General features: G+C 46.7%; 1 protein-coding gene and 23 non-coding genes across 24 annotated transcripts in view; all 24 read left to right on the forward strand.

Moving 5' to 3' along the window:
* Positions 1–17,305, forward strand: part of LOC126354119 (uncharacterized) — a 122,703-nt gene that overhangs the window by 70,569 nt on the left and 34,829 nt on the right. The window lies entirely within an intron of this gene.
* On the forward strand, positions 131–203 carry Trnar-ucg (transfer RNA arginine (anticodon UCG)). Its single transcript has one exon. It is a non-coding gene; the product is annotated as a tRNA-Arg (tRNA).
* Trnak-cuu (transfer RNA lysine (anticodon CUU)) lies at positions 654–726 on the forward strand. Its single transcript has one exon. It is a non-coding gene; the product is annotated as a tRNA-Lys (tRNA).
* On the forward strand, positions 1,648–1,720 carry Trnar-ucg (transfer RNA arginine (anticodon UCG)). The gene has a single exon. It is a non-coding gene; the product is annotated as a tRNA-Arg (tRNA).
* On the forward strand, positions 2,171–2,243 carry Trnak-cuu (transfer RNA lysine (anticodon CUU)). The gene has a single exon. It is a non-coding gene; the product is annotated as a tRNA-Lys (tRNA).
* On the forward strand, positions 2,582–2,653 carry Trnat-agu (transfer RNA threonine (anticodon AGU)). Its single transcript has one exon. It is a non-coding gene; the product is annotated as a tRNA-Thr (tRNA).
* Positions 3,150–3,222, forward strand: Trnar-ucg (transfer RNA arginine (anticodon UCG)). Its single transcript has one exon. It is a non-coding gene; the product is annotated as a tRNA-Arg (tRNA).
* On the forward strand, positions 3,673–3,745 carry Trnak-cuu (transfer RNA lysine (anticodon CUU)). Its single transcript has one exon. It is a non-coding gene; the product is annotated as a tRNA-Lys (tRNA).
* Trnar-ucg (transfer RNA arginine (anticodon UCG)) lies at positions 4,652–4,724 on the forward strand. The gene has a single exon. It is a non-coding gene; the product is annotated as a tRNA-Arg (tRNA).
* Positions 5,175–5,247, forward strand: Trnak-cuu (transfer RNA lysine (anticodon CUU)). Its single transcript has one exon. It is a non-coding gene; the product is annotated as a tRNA-Lys (tRNA).
* On the forward strand, positions 5,586–5,657 carry Trnat-agu (transfer RNA threonine (anticodon AGU)). The gene has a single exon. It is a non-coding gene; the product is annotated as a tRNA-Thr (tRNA).
* Positions 6,162–6,234, forward strand: Trnar-ucg (transfer RNA arginine (anticodon UCG)). The gene has a single exon. It is a non-coding gene; the product is annotated as a tRNA-Arg (tRNA).
* Positions 7,655–7,727, forward strand: Trnar-ucg (transfer RNA arginine (anticodon UCG)). Its single transcript has one exon. It is a non-coding gene; the product is annotated as a tRNA-Arg (tRNA).
* Trnar-ucg (transfer RNA arginine (anticodon UCG)) lies at positions 9,157–9,229 on the forward strand. Its single transcript has one exon. It is a non-coding gene; the product is annotated as a tRNA-Arg (tRNA).
* Trnak-cuu (transfer RNA lysine (anticodon CUU)) lies at positions 9,680–9,752 on the forward strand. The gene has a single exon. It is a non-coding gene; the product is annotated as a tRNA-Lys (tRNA).
* On the forward strand, positions 10,091–10,162 carry Trnat-agu (transfer RNA threonine (anticodon AGU)). The gene has a single exon. It is a non-coding gene; the product is annotated as a tRNA-Thr (tRNA).
* Positions 10,659–10,731, forward strand: Trnar-ucg (transfer RNA arginine (anticodon UCG)). The gene has a single exon. It is a non-coding gene; the product is annotated as a tRNA-Arg (tRNA).
* Trnak-cuu (transfer RNA lysine (anticodon CUU)) lies at positions 11,182–11,254 on the forward strand. Its single transcript has one exon. It is a non-coding gene; the product is annotated as a tRNA-Lys (tRNA).
* On the forward strand, positions 11,593–11,664 carry Trnat-agu (transfer RNA threonine (anticodon AGU)). The gene has a single exon. It is a non-coding gene; the product is annotated as a tRNA-Thr (tRNA).
* Trnar-ucg (transfer RNA arginine (anticodon UCG)) lies at positions 12,178–12,250 on the forward strand. Its single transcript has one exon. It is a non-coding gene; the product is annotated as a tRNA-Arg (tRNA).
* On the forward strand, positions 13,676–13,748 carry Trnar-ucg (transfer RNA arginine (anticodon UCG)). Its single transcript has one exon. It is a non-coding gene; the product is annotated as a tRNA-Arg (tRNA).
* On the forward strand, positions 15,169–15,241 carry Trnar-ucg (transfer RNA arginine (anticodon UCG)). Its single transcript has one exon. It is a non-coding gene; the product is annotated as a tRNA-Arg (tRNA).
* Positions 16,671–16,743, forward strand: Trnar-ucg (transfer RNA arginine (anticodon UCG)). Its single transcript has one exon. It is a non-coding gene; the product is annotated as a tRNA-Arg (tRNA).
* Positions 17,194–17,266, forward strand: Trnak-cuu (transfer RNA lysine (anticodon CUU)). The gene has a single exon. It is a non-coding gene; the product is annotated as a tRNA-Lys (tRNA).

A 17,305-nucleotide genomic window follows, 5' to 3' on the forward strand; every position in this document is an offset into this window, starting at 1 on the left:
TAAGAGGTTGAATGTAACGAATGGGTGGGAAAGAGTAAGGGGCAGCGGCTGTGTGGAACGAAAACACTATTCCTCAGGGGGTGTGAGCGTTTCGAGATGAATCGTATATAAGTTATACTTGGTCGTCAGTGACCGTGTGGCCTAATGGATAAGGCGTCGGACTTCGGATCCGAAGATTGCAGGTTCGAATCCTGTCACGGTCGTGTTTTTCCAGTTCTGAGAAACAAACATACCGTTTTAATGTAGCAATTGTGCAGTACGAAACCGTCTGAATGTTGCTGTTGACCATTTTGTGCTTGAAGATGGTCTTGAGCTTGAAACACACACAAGAAGACCGGTGTTAACTAGCGAAATGGTCGGCAGAGTGCCCTCACCGCGAAGTTTGACTGGCACTTGCACATCTAAAACAACGTCGGAAAGTAACTCGTTCGGCTTTTGAGTCACGTCAAGTATGTGTGTTAATTTTGACGCCGCTAGCTCTGCAGATTGTCATGCAATTCCTTTACCTCTCAGAAATGATTATGAAATAAAAGTGAAGTACGTGACGAGTGTCGTTAGGAAAACATTAGGCAGCATGGAGAGATTCTGTATGGGACCAACCAACCCAAACGAGTACTGTGTGATCTGCTACCCAGGAGGTACCCAACGAGGCAGCACGGCTAGCTCAGTCGGTAGAGCATGAGACTCTTAATCACAGGGTCGTGGGTTCGAGCCCTTCGCTGGGCGGAACGGAATTTTTCTCCACTGCAGATGTAAATTACCGATTTTCTGATTAACGTGATGTAATGGAAATAGCAACTTTAAAATTTGCCTACGTCTCAATCAGTCGCAAGAAAACTGTATTTGAAGGTGAAGGTGATTTTGTAGACATGTGTGAAAGTCATGTTCTGAAGTGCAGGTGATTTTGTTTGGAGAGAACATCGGCTACGTGTCAGATGTGTATCCAAGCAGTAATGGGTCGCCATAGCTGCAAATATTAGTGAAAAATATGAAGTGTTGTCAGCTGAAGTCTGAAGATTCAGACGACCGTACGGACGAAGTACGCAAAAGTTCCGCTATGCCGCGCCTCTTTAGCTCAGTGGTAGAGCACTGGTGTAGTAAACCAGGAGTCGTGAGTTCCATCCTCACAGGAGGAAGACGAATTTTGGAAATCAGTTGCGCGTCATGGCCGTATAGCAAACAGTATCTGTGATGGCGAACAATTAGCGAGAGGCGTTTTATTAAGAATTACTCTCAGATGTGATTAAGGCGAATGGCGCTGATAAAGCATTTGCCAAAGCGGTACGGCATAAGGTGGGACGAGGCATTCTGAATTACATTTTATAGATGTATTTCTCACAAATCTCTGAGCCTCTCGCGGTCGTCGTCGTCGTCGTCGTCGTCGTCGTCGCCGCCGCCGCTTCTGCAGAATTAGCAAAACGGCCATCGTAGCAAATGCGGCGAGGGACACCCTGCCATCGATTCCGATTGCGCAAAGTGTGTGGTCTTGTTTTCCTGTCTATGTTTGGTCGGTCTCGTAAGAGGTTGAATGTAACGAATGGGTGGGAAAGAGTAAGGGGCAGCGGCTGTGTGGAACGAAAACACAATTCCTCAGGGGGTGTGAGCGTTTCGAGATGAATCGTATATAAGTTACACTTGGTCGTCAGTGACCGTGTGGCCTAATGGATAAGGCGTCGGACTTCGGATCCGAAGATTGCAGGTTCGAATCCTGTCACGGTCGTGTTTTTCCAGTTCTGAGAAACAAACATACCGTTTTAATGTAGCAATTGTGCAGTACGAAACCGTCTGAATGTTGCTGTTGACCATTTTGTGCTTGAAGATGGTCTTGAGCTTGAAACACACACAAGAAGACCGGTGTTAACTAGCGAAATGGTCGGCAGAGTGCCCTCACCGCGAGGTTTGACTGGCACTTGCACATCTAAAACAACGTCGGAAAGTAACTCGTTCGGCTTTTGAGTCACGTCAAGTATGTGTGTTAATTTTGACGCCGCTAGCTCTGCAGATTGTCATGCAATTCCTTTACCTCTCAGAAATGATTATGAAATAAAAGTGAAGTACGTGACGAGTGTCGTTAGGAAAACATTAGGCAGCATGGAGGGATTCTGTATGGGACCAACCAACCCAAACGAGTACTGTGTGATCTGCTACCCAGGAGGTACCCAACGAGGCAGCACGGCTAGCTCAGTCGGTAGAGCATGAGACTCTTAATCACAGGGTCGTGGGTTCGAGCCCTTCGCTGGGCGGAACGGAATTTTTCTCCACTGCAGATGTAAATTACCGATTTTCTGATTAACGTGATGTAATGGAAATAGCAACTTTAAAATTTGCCTACGTCTCAATCAGTCGCAAGAAAACTGTATTTGAAGGTGAAGGTGATTTTGTAGACATGTGTGAAAGTCATGTTCTGAAGTGCAGGTGATTTTGTTTGGAGAGAACATCGGCTACGTGTCAGATGTGTATCCAAGCAGTAATGGGTCGCCATAGCTGCAAATATTAGTGAAAAATATGAAGTGTTGTCAGCTGAAGTCTGAAGATTCAGACGACCGTACGGACGAAGTACGCAAAAGTTCCGCTATGCCGCGCCTCTTTAGCTCAGTGGTAGAGCACTGGTCTAGTAAACCAGGAGTCGTGAGTTCCATCCTCACAGGAGGAAGACGAATTTTGGAAATCAGTTGCGCGTCATGGCCGTATAGCAAACAGTATCTGTGATGGCGAACAATTAGCGAGAGGCGTTTTATTAAGAATTACTCTCAGATGTGATTAAGGCGAATGGCGCTGATAAAGCATTTGCCAAAGCGGTACGGCATAAGGTGGGACGAGGCATTCTGAATTACATTTTATAGATGTATTTCTCACAAATCTCTGAGCCTCTCGCGGTCGTCGTCGTCGTCGCCGCCGCCGCTTCTGCAGAATTAGCAAAACGGCCATCGTAGCAAATGCGGCGAGGGACACCCTGCCATCGATTCCGATTGCGCAAAGTGTGTGGTCTTGTTTTCCTGTCTATGTTTGGTCGGTCTCGTAAGAGGTTGAATGTAACGAATGGGTGGGAAAGAGTAAGGGGCAGCGGCTGTGTGGAACGAAAACACAATTCCTCAGGGGGTGTGAGCGTTTCGAGATGAATCGTATATAAGTTACACTTGGTCGTCAGTGACCGTGTGGCCTAATGGATAAGGCGTCGGACTTCGGATCCGAAGATTGCAGGTTCGAATCCTGTCACGGTCGTGTTTTTCCAGTTCTGAGAAACAAACATACCGTTTTAATGTAGCAATTGTGCAGTACGAAACCGTCTGAATGTTGCTGTTGACCATTTTGTGCTTGAAGATGGTCTTGAGCTTGAAACACACACAAGAAGACCGGTGTTAACTAGCGAAATGGTCGGCAGAGTGCCCTCACCGCGAGGTTTGACTGGCACTTGCACATCTAAAACAACGTCGGAAAGTAACTCGTTCGGCTTTTGAGTCACGTCAAGTATGTGTGTTAATTTTGACGCCGCTAGCTCTGCAGATTGTCATGCAATTCCTTTACCTCTCAGAAATGATTATGAAATAAAAGTGAAGTACGTGACGAGTGTCGTTAGGAAAACATTAGGCAGCATGGAGAGATTCTGTATGGGACCAACCAACCCAAACGAGTACTGTGTGATCTGCTACCCAGGAGGTACCCAACGAGGCAGCACGGCTAGCTCAGTCGGTAGAGCATGAGACTCTTAATCACAGGGTCGTGGGTTCGAGCCCTTCGCTGGGCGGAACGGAATTTTTCTCCACTGCAGATGTAAATTACCGATTTTCTGATTAACGTGATGTAATGGAAATAGCAACTTTAAAATTTGCCTACGTCTCAATCAGTCGCAAGAAAACTGTATTTGAAGGTGAAGGTGATTTTGTAGACATGTGTGAAAGTCATGTTCTGAAGTGCAGGTGATTTTGTTTGGAGAGAACATCGGCTACGTGTCAGATGTGTATCCAAGCAGTAATGGGTCGCCATAGCTGCAAATATTAGTGAAAAATATGAAGTGTTGTCAGCTGAAGTCTGAAGATTCAGACGACCGTACGGACGAAGTACGCAAAAGTTCCGCTATGCCGCGCCTCTTTAGTTCAGTGGTAGAGCACTGGTCTAGTAAACCAGGAGTCGTGAGTTCCATCCTCACAGGAGGAAGACGAATTTTGGAAATCAGTTGCGCGTCATGGCCGTATAGCAAACAGTATCTGTGATGGCGAACAATTAGCGAGAGGCGTTTTATTAAGAATTACTCTCAGATGTGATTAAGGCGAATGGCGCTGATAAAGCATTTGCCAAAGCGGTACGGCATAAGGTGGGACGAGGCATTCTGAATTACATTTTATAGATGTATTTCTCACAAATCTCTGAGCCTCTCGCGGTCGTCGTCGTCGTCGCCGCCGCCGCTTCTGCAGAATTAGCAAAACGGCCATCGTAGCAAATGCGGCGAGGGACACCCTGCCATCGATTCCGATTGCGCAAAGTGTGTGGTCTTGTTTTCCTGTCTATGTTTGGTCGGTCTCGTAAGAGGTTGAATGTAACGAATGGGTGGGAAAGAGTAAGGGGCAGCGGCTGTGTGGAACGAAAACACAATTCCTCAGGGGGTGTGAGCGTTTCGAGATGAATCGTATATAAGTTACACTTGGTCGTCAGTGACCGTGTGGCCTAATGGATAAGGCGTCGGACTTCGGATCCGAAGATTGCAGGTTCGACTCCTGTCACGGTCGTGTTTTTCCAGTTCTGAGAAACAAACATACCGTTTTAATGTAGCAATTGTGCAGTACGAAACCGTCTGAATGATGCTGTTGACCATTTTATGCTTGAAGATGGTCTTGAGCTTGAAACACACACAAGAAGACCGGTGTTAACTAGCGAAATGGTCGGCAGAGTGCCCTCACCGCGAGGTTTGACTGGCACTTGCACATCTAAAACAACGTCGGAAAGTAACTCGTTCGGCTTTTGAGTCACGTCAAGTATGTGTGTTAATTTTGACGCCGCTAGCTCTGCAGATTGTCATGCAATTCCTTTACCTCTCAGAAATGATTATGAAATAAAAGTGAAGTACGTGACGAGTGTCGTTAGGAAAACATTAGGCAGCATGGAGAGATTCTGTATGGGACCAACCAACCCAAACGAGTACTGTGTGATCTGCTACCCAGGAGGTACCCAACGAGGCAGCACGGCTAGCTCAGTCGGTAGAGCATGAGACTCTTAATCACAGGATCGTGGGTTCGAGCCCTTCGCTGGGCGGAACGGAATTTTTCTCCACTGCAGATGTAAATTACCGATTTTCTGATTAACGTGATGTAATGGAAATAGCAACTTTAAAATTTGCCTACGTCTCAATCAGTCGCAAGAAAACTGTATTTGAAGGTGAAGGTGATTTTGTAGACATGTGTGAAAGTCATGTTCTGAAGTGCAGGTGATTTTGTTTGGAGAGAACATCGGCTACGTGTCAGATGTGTATCCAAGCAGTAATGGGTCGCCATAGCTGCAAATATTAGTGAAAAATATGAAGTGTTGTCAGCTGAAGTCTGAAGATTCAGACGACTGTACGGACGAAGTACGCAAAAGTTCCGCTAGGCCGCGCCTCTTTAGCTCAGTGGTAGAGCACTGGTCTAGTAAACCAGGAGTCGTGAGTTCCATCCTCACAGGAGGAAGACGAATTTTGGAAATCAGTTGCGCGTCATGGCCGTATAGCAAACAGTATCTGTGATGGCGAACAATTAGCGAGAGGCGTTTTATTAAGAATTACTCTCAGATGTGATTAAGGCGAATGGCGCTGATAAAGCATTTGCCAAAGCGGTACGGCATAAGGTGGGACGAGGCATTCTGAATTACATTTTATAGATGTATTTCTCACAAATCTCTGAGCCTCCCGCGGTCGACGTCTTCGTCGTGGTCGTCGCCGCCGCCGCTTCTGCAGAATTAGCAAATGGCCATCGTAGCAAATGCGGCGAGGGACACCCTGCCATCGATTCCGATTGCGCAAAGTGTGTGGTCTTGTTTTCCTGTCTATGTTTGGTCGGTCTCGTAAGAGGTTGAATGTAACGAATGGGTGGGAAAGAGTAAGGGGCAGCGGCTGTGTGGAACGAAAACACAATTCCTCAGGGGGTGTGAGCGTTTCGAGATGAATCGTATATAAGTTACACTTGGTCGTCAGTGACCGTGTGGCCTAATGGATAAGGCGTCGGACTTCGGATCCGAAGATTGCAGGTTCGAATCCTGTCACGGTCGTGTTTTTCCAGTTCTGAGAAACAAACATACCGTTTTAATGTAGCAATTGTGCAGTACGAAACCGTCTGAATGTTGCTGTTGACCATTTTGTGCTTGGAGATGGTCTTGAGCTTGAAACACACACAAGAAGACCGGTGTTAACTAGCGAAATGGTCGGCAGAGTGCCCTCACCGCGAGGTTTGACTGGCACTTGCACATCTAAAACAACGTCGGAAAGTAACTCGTTCGGCTTTTGAGTCACGTCAAGTATGTGTGTTAATTTTGACGCCGCTAGCTCTGCAGATTGTCATGCAATTCCTTTACCTCTCAGAAATGATTATGAAATAAAAGTGAAGTACGTGACAGGTGTCGTTAGGAAAACATTAGGCAGCATGGAGAGATTCTGTATGGGACCAACCAACCCAAACGAGTACTGTGTGATCTGCTACCCAGGAGGTACCCAACGAGGCAGCACGGCTAGCTCAGTCGGTAGAGCATGAGACTCTTAATCACAGGGTCATGGGTTCGAGCCCTTCGCTGGGCGGAACGGAATTTTTCTCCACTGCAGATGTAAATTACCGATTTTCTGATTAACGTGATGCAATGGAAATAGCAACTTTAAAATTTGCCTACGTCTCAATCAGTCGCAAGAAAACTGAAGGTGAAGGTGATTTTGTAGACATGTGAAAGTCATGTTCTGAAGTGCAGGTGGTTTTGTTTGGAGAGAACATCGGCTACGTGTCAGATGTGTAGCCAAGCAGTAATGGGTCGCCATAGCTGCTAATATTAGTCAAAAATATGAAGTGTTGTCAGCTGAAGTCTGATGATTCAGACGACCGTGCGGCGAAGTACGCAAAAGTTCCGCTAGGCCGCGCCTCTTTAGCTCAGTGGTAGAGCACTGGTGTAGTAAACCAGGAGTCGTGAGTTCCATCCTCACAGGAGGAAGACGAATTTTGGAAATCAGTTGCGCGTCATGGCCGTATAGCAAACAGTATCTGTGATGGCGAACAATTAGCGAGAGGCGTTTTATTAAGAATTACTCTCAGATGTGATTAAGGCGAATGGCGCTGATAAAGCATTTGCCAAAGCGGTACGGCATAAGGTGGGACGAGGCATTCTGAATTACATTTTATAGATGTATTTCTCACAAATCTCTGAGCCTCTCGCGGTCGTCGTCGTCGTCGCCGCCGCCGCTTCTGCAGAATTAGCAAAACGGCCATCGTAGCAAATGCGGCGAGGGACACCCTGCCATCGATTCCGATTGCGCAAAGTGTGTGGTCTTGTTTTCCTGTCTATGTTTGGTCGGTCTCGTAAGAGGTTGAATGTAACGAATGGGTGGGAAAGAGTAAGGGGCAGCGGCTGTGTGGAACGAAAACACAATTCCTCAGGGGGTGTGAGCGTTTCGAGATGAATCGTATATAAGTTACACTTGGTCGTCAGTGACCGTGTGGCCTAATGGATAAGGCGTCGGACTTCGGATCCGAAGATTGCAGGTTCGAATCCTGTCACGGTCGTGTTTTTCCAGTTCTGAGAAACAAACATACCGTTTTAATGTAGCAATTGTGCAGTACGAAACCGTCTGAATGTTGCTGTTGACCATTTTGTGCTTGAAGATGGTCTTGAGCTTGAAACACACACAAGAAGACCGGTGTTAACTAGCGAAATGGTCGGCAGAGTGCCCTCACCGCGAGGTTTGACTGGCACTTGCACATCTAAAACAACGTCGGAAAGTAACTCGTTCGGCTTTTGAGTCACGTCAAGTATGTGTGTTAATTTTGACGCCGCTAGCTCTGCAGATTGTCATGCAATTCCTTTACCTCTCAGAAATGATTATGAAATAAAAGTGAAGTACGTGACGAGTGTCGTTAGGAAAACATTAGGCAGCATGGAGAGATTCTGTATGGGACCAACCAACCCAAACGAGTACTGTGTGATCTGCTACCCAGGAGGTACCCAACGAGGCAGCACGGCTAGCTCAGTCGGTAGAGCATGAGACTCTTAATCACAGGGTCGTGCGTTCGAGCCCTTCGCTGGGCGGAACGGAATTTTTCTCCACTGCAGATGTAAATTACCGATTTTCTGATTAACGTGATGTAATGGAAATAGCAACTTTAAAATTTGCCTACGTCTCAATCAGTCGCAAGAAAACTGTATTTGAAGGTGAAGGTGATTTTGTAGACATGTGTGAAAGTCATGTTCTGAAGTGCAGGTGATTTTGTTTGGAGAGAACATCGGCTACGTGTCAGATGTGTATCCAAGCAGTAATGGGTCGCCATAGCTGCAAATATTAGTGAAAAATATGAAGTGTTGTCAGCTGAAGTCTGAAGATTCAGACGACCGTACGGACGAAGTACGCAAAAGTTCCGCTAGGCCGCGCCTCTTAAGCTCAGTGGTAGAGCACTGGTCTAGTAAACCAGGAGTCGTGAGTTCCATCCTCACAGGAGGAAGACGAATTTTGGAAATCAGTTGCGCGTCATGGCCGTATAGCAAACAGTATCTGTGATGGCGAACAATTAGCGAGAGGCGTTTTATTAAGAATTACTCTCAGATGTGATTAAGGCGAATGGCGCTGATAAAGCATTTGCCAAAGCGGTACGGCATAAGGTGGGACGAGGCATTCTGAATTACATTTTATAGATGTATTTCTCACAAATCTCTGAGCCTCTCGCGGTCGTCGTCGTCGTCGCCGCCGCCGCTTCTGCAGAATTAGCAAAACGGCCATCGTAGCAAATGCGGCGAGGGACACCCTGCCATCGATTCCGATTGCGCAAAGTGTGTGGTCTTGTTTTCCTGTCTATGTTTGGTCGGTCTCGTAAGAGGTTGAATGTAACGAATGGGTGGGAAAGAGTAAGGGGCAGCGGCTGTGTGGAACGAAAACACAATTCCTCAGGGGGTGTGAGCGTTTCGAGATGAATCGTATATAAGTTACACTTGGTCGTCAGTGACCGTGTGGCCTAATGGATAAGGCGTCGGACTTCGGATCCGAAGATTGCAGGTTCGAATCCTGTCACGGTCGTGTTTTTCCAGTTCTGAGAAACAAACATACCGTTTTAATGTAGCAATTGTGCAGTACGAAACCGTCTGAATGTTGCTGTTGACCATTTTGTGCTTGAAGATGGTCTTGAGCTTGAAACACACACAAGAAGACCGGTGTTAACTAGCGAAATGGTCGGCAGAGTGCCCTCACCGCGAGGTTTGACTGGCACTTGCACATCTAAAACAACGTCGGAAAGTAACTCGTTCGGCTTTTGAGTCACGTCAAGTATGTGTGTTAATTTTGACGCCGCTAGCTCTGCAGATTGTCATGCAATTCCTTTACCTCTCAGAAATGATTATGAAATAAAAGTGAAGTACGTGACGAGTGTCGTTAGGAAAACATTAGGCAGCATGGAGAGATTCTGTATGGGACCAACCAACCCAAACGAGTACTGTGTGATCTGCTACCCAGGAGGTACCCAACGAGGCAGCACGGCTAGCTCAGTCGGTAGAGCATGAGACTCTTAATCACAGGGTCGTGGGTTCGAGCCCTTCGCTGGGCGGAACGGAATTTTTCTCCACTGCAGATGTAAATTACCGATTTTCTGATTAACGTGATGTAATGGAAATAGCAACTTTAAAATTTGCCTACGTCTCAATCAGTCGCAAGAAAACTGTATTTGAAGGTGAAGGTGATTTTGTAGACATGTGTGAAAGTCATGTTCTGAAGTGCAGGTGATTTTGTTTGGAGAGAACATCGGCTACGTGTCAGATGTGTATCCAAGCAGTAATGGGTCGCCATAGCTGCAAATATTAGTGAAAAATATGAAGTGTTGTCAGCTGAAGTCTGAAGATTCAGACGACCGTACGGACGAAGTACGCAAAAGTTCCGCTATGCCGCGCCTCTTTAGCTCAGTGGTAGAGCACTGGTCTAGTAAACCAGGAGTCGTGAGTTCCATCCTCACAGGAGGAAGACGAATTTTGGAAATCAGTTGCGCGTCATGGCCGTATAGCAAACAGTATCTGTGATGGCGAACAATTAGCGAGAGGCGTTTTATTAAGAATTACTCTCAGATGTGATTAAGGCGAATGGCGCTGATAAAGCATTTGCCAAAGCGGTACGGCATAAGGTGGGACGAGGCATTCTGAATTACATTTTATAGATGTATTTCTCACAAATCTCTGAGCCTCTCGCGGTCGTCGTCGTCGTCGCCGCCGCCGCTTCTGCAGAATTAGCAAAACGGCCATCGTAGCAAATGCGGCGAGGGACACCCTGCCATCGATTCCGATTGCGCAAAGTGTGTGGTCTTGTTTTCCTGTCTATGTTTGGTCGGTCTCGTAAGAGGTTGAATGTAACGAATGGGTGGGAAAGAGTAAGGGGCAGCGGCTGTGTGGAACGAAAACACAATTCCTCAGGGGGTGTGAGCGTTTCGAGATGAATCGTATATAAGTTACACTTGGTCGTCAGTGACCGTGTGGCCTAATGGATAAGGCGTCGGACTTCGGATCCGAAGATTGCAGGTTCGAATCCTGTCACGGTCGTGTTTTTCCAGTTCTGAGAAACAAACATACCGTTTTAATCTAGCAATTGTGCAGTACGAAACCGTCTGAATGTTGCTGTTGACCATTTTGTGCTTGAAGATGGTCTTGAGCTTGAAACACACACAAGAAGACCGGTGTTAACTAGCGAAATGGTCGGCAGAGTGCCCTCACCGCGAGGTTTGACTGGCACTTGCACATCTAAAACAACGTCGGAAAGTAACTCGTTCGGCTTTTGAGTCACGTCAAGTATGTGTGTTAATTTTGACGCCGCTAGCTCTGCAGATTGTCATGCAATTCCTTTACCTCTCAGAAATGATTATGAAATAAAAGTGAAGTACGTGACGAGTGTCGTTAGGAAAACATTAGGCAGCATGGAGAGATTCTGTATGGGACCAACCAACCCAAACGAGTACTGTGTGATCTGCTACCCAGGAGGTACCCAACGAGGCAGCACGGCTAGCTCAGTCGGTAGAGCATGAGACTCTTAATCACAGGGTCGTGGGTTCGAGCCCTTCGCTGGGCGGAACGGAATTTTTCTCCACTGCAGATGTAAATTACCGATTTTCTGATTAACGTGATGTAATGGAAATAGCAACTTTAAAATTTGCCTACGTCTCAATCAGTCGCAAGAAAACTGTATTTGAAGGTGAAGGTGATTTTGTAGACATGTGTGAAAGTCATGTTCTGAAGTGCAGGTGATTTTGTTTGGAGAGAACATCGGCTACGTGTCAGATGTGTATCCAAGCAGTAATGGGTCGCCATAGCTGCAAATATTAGTGAAAAATATGAAGTGTTGTCAGCTGAAGTCTGAAGATTCAGACGACCGTACGGACGAAGTACGCAAAAGTTCCGCTAGGCCGCGCCTCTTTAGCTCAGTGGTAGAGCACTGGTCTAGTAAACCAGGAGTCGTGAGTTCCATCCTCACAGGAGGAAGACGAATTTTGGAAATCAGTTGCGCGTCATGGCCGTATAGCAAACAGTATCTGTGATGGCGAACAATTAGCGAGAGGCGTTTTATTAAGAATTACTCTCAGATGTGATTAAGGCGAATGGCGCTGATAAAGCATTTGCCAAAGCGGTACGGCATAAGGTGGGACGAGGCATTCTGAATTACATTTTATAGATGTATTTCTCACAAATCTCTGAGCCTCCCGCGGTCGATGTCTTCGTCGTCGTCGTCGTCGTCGTCGCCGCCGCCGCTTCTGCAGAATTAGCAAATGGCCATCGTAGCAAATGCGGCGAGGGACACCCTGCCATCGATTCCGATTGCGCAAAGTGTGTGGTCTTGTTTTCCTGTCTATGTTTGGTCGGTCTCGTAAGAGGTTGAATGTAACGAATGGGTGGGAAAGAGTAAGGGGCAGCGGCTGTGTGGAACGAAAACACAATTCCTCAGGGGGTGTGAGCGTTTCGAGATGAATCGTATATAAGTTATACTTGCTCGTCAGTGACCGTGTGGCCTAATGGATAAGGCGTCGGACTTCGGATCCGAAGATTGCAGGTTCGAATCCTGTCACGGTCGTGTTTTTCCAGTTCTGAGAAACAAACATACCGTTTTAATGTAGCAATTGTGCAGTACGAAACCGTCTGAATGTTGCTGTTGACCATTTTGTGCTTGGAGATGGTCTTGAGCTTGAAACACACACAAGAAGACCGGTGTTAACTAGCGAAATGGTCGGCAGAGTGCCCTCACCGCGAGGTTTGACTGGCACTTGCACATCTAAAACAACGTCGGAAAGTAACTCGTTCGGCTTTTGAGTCACGTCAAGTATGTGTGTTAATTTTGACGCCGCTAGCTCTGCAGATTGTCATGCAATTCCTTTACCTCTCAGAAATGATTATGAAATAAAAGTGAAGTACGTGACAGGTGTCGTTAGGAAAACATTAGGCAGCATGGAGAGATTCTGTATGGGACCAACCAACCCAAACGAGTACTGTGTGATCTGCTACCCAGGAGGTACCCAACGAAGCAGCACGGCTAGCTCAGTCGGTAGAGCATGAGACTCTTAATCACAGGGTCATGGGTTCGAGCCCTTCGCTGGGCGGAACGGAATTTTTCTCCACTGCAGATGTAAATTACCGATTTTCTGATTAACGTGATGTAATGGAAATAGCAACTTTAAAATTTGCCTACGTCTCAATCAGTCGCAAGAAAACTGTATTTGAAGGTGAAGGTGATTTTGTAGACATGTGAAAGTCATGTTCTGAAGTGCAGGTGGTTTTGTTTGGAGAGAACATCGGCTACGTGTCAGATGTGTAGCCAAGCAGTAATGGGTCGCCATAGCTGCTAATATTAGTCAAAAATATGAAGTGTTGTCAGCTGAAGTCTGATGATTCAGACGACCGTGCGGCGAAGTACGCAAAAGTTCCGCTAGGCCGCGCCTCTTTAGCTCAGTGGTAGAGCACTGGTGTAGTAAACCAGGAGTCGTGAGTTCCATCCTCACAGGAGGAAGACGAATTTTGGAAATCAGTTGCGCGTCATGGCCGTATAGCGAACAGTATCTGTGATGGCGAACAATTAGCGAGAGGCGTTTTATTAAGAATTACTCTCAGATGTGATTAAGGCGAATGGCGCTGATAAAGCATTTGCCAAAGCGGTACGGCATAAGGTGGGACGAGGCATTCTGAATTACATTTTATAGATGTATTTCTCACAAATCTCTGAGCCTCTCGCGGTCGTCGTCGTCGTCGCCGCCGCCGCTTCTGCAGAATTAGCAAATGGCCATCGTAGCAAATGCGGCGAGGGACACCCTGCCATCGATTCCGATTGCGCAAAGTGTGTGGTCTTGTTTTCCTGTCTATGTTTGGTCGGTCTCGTAAGAGGTTGAATGTAACGAATGGGTGGGAAAGAGTAAGGGGCAGCGGCTGTGTGGAACGAAAACACAATTCCTCAGGGGGTGTGAGTGTTTCGAGATGAATCGTATATAAGTTACACTTGGTCGTCAGTGACCGTGTGGCCTAATGGATAAGGCGTCGGACTTCGGATCCGAAGATTGCAGGTTCGAATCCTGTCACGGTCGTGTTTTTCCAGTTCTGAGAAACAAACATACCGTTTTAATGTAGCAATTGTGCAGTACGAAACCGTCTGAATGTTGCTGTTGACCATTTTGTGCTTGGAGATGGTCTTGAGCTTGAAACACACACAAGAAGACCGGTGTTAACTAGCGAAATGGTCGGCAGAGTGCCCTCACCGCGAGGTTTGACTGGCACTTGCACATCTAAAACAACGTCGGAAAGTAACTCGTTCGGCTTTTGAGTCACGTCAAGTATGTGTGTTAATTTTGACGCCGCTAGCTCTGCAGATTGTCATGCAATTCCTTTACCTCTCAGAAATGATTATGAAATAAAAGTGAAGTACGTGACAGGTGTCGTTAGGAAAACATTAGGCAGCATGGAGAGATTCTGTATGGGACCAACCAACCCAAACGAGTACTGTGTGATCTGCTACCCAGGAGGTACCCAACGAGGCAGCACGGCTAGCTCAGTCGGTAGAGCATGAGACTCTTAATCACAGGGTCATGGGTTCGAGCCCTTCGCTGGGCGGAACGGAATTTTTCTCCACTGCAGATGTAAATTACCGATTTTCTGATTAACGTGATGCAATGGAAATAGCAACTTTAAAATTTGCCTACGTCTCAATCAGTCGCAAGAAAACTGAAGGTGAAGGTGATTTTGTAGACATGTGAAAGTCATGTTCTGAAGTGCAGGTGGTTTTGTTTGGAGAGAACATCGGCTACGTGTCAGATGTGTAGCCAAGCAGTAATGGGTCGCCATAGCTGCTAATATTAGTCAAAAATATGAAGTGTTGTCAGCTGAAGTCTGATGATTCAGACGACCGTGCGGCGAAGTACGCAAAAGTTCCGCTAGGCCGCGCCTCTTTAGCTCAGTGGTAGAGCACTGGTGTAGTAAACCAGGAGTCGTGAGTTCCATCCTCACAGGAGGAAGACGAATTTTGGAAATCAGTTGCGCGTCATGGCCGTATAGCAAACAGTATCTGTGATGGCGAACAATTAGCGAGAGGCGTTTTATTAAGAATTACTCTCAGATGTGATTAAGGCGAATGGCGCTGATAAAGCATTTGCCAAAGCGGTACGGCATAAGGTGGGACGAGGCATTCTGAATTACATTTTATAGATGTATTTCTCACAAATCTCTGAGCCTCTCGCGGTCGTCGTCGTCGTCGCCGCCGCCGCTTCTGCAGAATTAGCAAAACGGCCATCGTAGCAAATGCGGCGAGGGACACCCTGCCATCGATTCCGATTGCGCAAAGTGTGTGGTCTTGTTTTCCTGTCTATGTTTGGTCGGTCTCGTAAGAGGTTGAATGTAACGAATGGGTGGGAAAGAGTAAGGGGCAGCGGCTGTGTGGAACGAAAACACAATTCCTCAGGGGGTGTGAGCGTTTCGAGATGAATCGTATATAAGTTACACTTGGTCGTCAGTGACCGTGTGGCCTAATGGATAAGGCGTCGGACTTCGGATCCGAAGATTGCAGGTTCGAATCCTGTCACGGTCGTGTTTTTCCAGTTCTGAGAAACAAACATACCGTTTTAATGTAGCAATTGTGCAGTACGAAACCGTCTGAATGTTGCTGTTGACCATTTTGTGCTTGAAGATGGTCTTGAGCTTGAAACACACACAAGAAGACCGGTGTTAACTAGCGAAATGGTCGGCAGAGTGCCCTCACCGCGAGGTTTGACTGGCACTTGCACATCTAAAACAACGTCGGAAAGTAACTCGTTCGGCTTTTGAGTCACGTCAAGTATGTGTGTTAATTTTGACGCCGCTAGCTCTGCAGATTGTCATGCAATTCCTTTACCTCTCAGAAATGATTATGAAATAAAAGTGAAGTACGTGACGAGTGTCGTTAGGAAAACATTAGGCAGCATGGAGAGATTCTGTATGGGACCAACCAACCCAAACGAGTACTGTGTGATCTGCTACCCAGGAGGTACCCAACGAGGCAGCACGGCTAGCTCAGTCGGTAGAGCATGAGACTCTTAATCACAGGGTCATGGGTTCGAGCCCTTCGCTGGGCGGAACGGAATTTTTCTCCACTGCAGATGTAAATTACCGATTTTCTGATTAACGTGATGTAATGGAAATAGCAACTTTAAAATTTGCCTACGTCTCAATCAGTCGCAAGAAAACTGTATTTGAAGGTGAAGGTGATTTTGTAGACATGTGTGAAAGTCATGTTCTGAAGTGCAGGTGATTTTGTTTGGAGAGAACATCGGCTACGTGTCAGATGTGTATCCAAGCAGTAATGGGTCGCCATAGCTGCAAATATTAGTGAAAAATATGAAGTGTTGTCAGCTGAAGTCTGAAGATTCAGACGACCGTACGGACGAAGTACGCAAAAGTTCCGCTAGGCCGCGCCTCTTAAGCTCAGTGGTAGAGCACTGGTCTAGTAAACCAGGAGTCGTGAGTTCCATCCTCACAGGAGGAAGACGAATTTTGGAAATCAGTTGCGCGTCATGGCCGTATAACAAACAGTATCTGTGATGGCGAACAATTAGCGAGAGGCGTTTTATTAAGAATTACTCTCAGATGTGATTAAGGCGAATGGCGCTGATAAAGCATTTGCCAAAGCGGTACGGCATAAGGTGGGACGAGGCATTCTGAATTACATTTTATAGATGTATTTCTCACAAATCTCTGAGCCTCTCGCGGTCGTCGTCGTCGTCGCCGCCGCCGCTTCTGCAGAATTAGCAAAACGGCCATCGTAGCAAATGCGGCGAGGGACACCCTGCCATCGATTCCGATTGCGCAAAGTGTGTGGTCTTGTTTTCCTGTCTATGTTTGGTCGGTCTCGTAAGAGGTTGAATGTAACGAATGGGTGGGAAAGAGTAAGGGGCAGCGGCTGTGTGGAACGAAAACACAATTCCTCAGGGGGTGTGAGCGTTTCGAGATGAATCGTATATAAGTTACACTTGGTCGTCAGTGACCGTGTGGCCTAATGGATAAGGCGTCGGACTTCGGATCCGAAGATTGCAGGTTCGAATCCTGTCATGGTCGTGTTTTTCCAGTTCTGAGAAACAAACATACCGTTTTAATGTAGCAATTGTGCAGTACGAAACCGTCTGAATGTTGCTGTTGACCATTTTGTGCTTGAAGATGGTCTTGAGCTTGAAACACACACAAGAAGACCGGTGTTAACTAGCGAAATGGTCGGCAGAGTGCCCTCACCGCGAGGTTTGACTGGCACTTGCACATCTAAAACAACGTCGGAAAGTAACTCGTTCGGCTTTTGAGTCACGTCAAGTATGTGTGTTAATTTTGACGCCGCTAGCTCTGCAGATTGTCATGCAATTCCTTTACCTCTCAGAAATGATTATGAAATAAAAGTGAAGTACGTGACGAGTGTCGTTAGGAAAACATTAGGCAGCATGGAGAGATTCTGTATGGGACCAACCAACCCAAACGAGTACTGTGTGATCTGCTACCCAGGAGGTACCCAACGAGGCAGCACGGCTAGCTCAGTCGGTAGAGCATGAGACTCTTAATCACAGGGTCGTGGGTTCGAGCCCTTCGCTGGGCGGAACGGAATTTTTCTCCACTGCAGATGTAAATTACCGAT

This window comes from Schistocerca gregaria, chromosome 3, assembly GCF_023897955.1.
Source record: "Schistocerca gregaria isolate iqSchGreg1 chromosome 3, iqSchGreg1.2, whole genome shotgun sequence".
NCBI classification, from domain to species: Eukaryota; Metazoa; Arthropoda; class Insecta; order Orthoptera; family Acrididae; genus Schistocerca; species Schistocerca gregaria.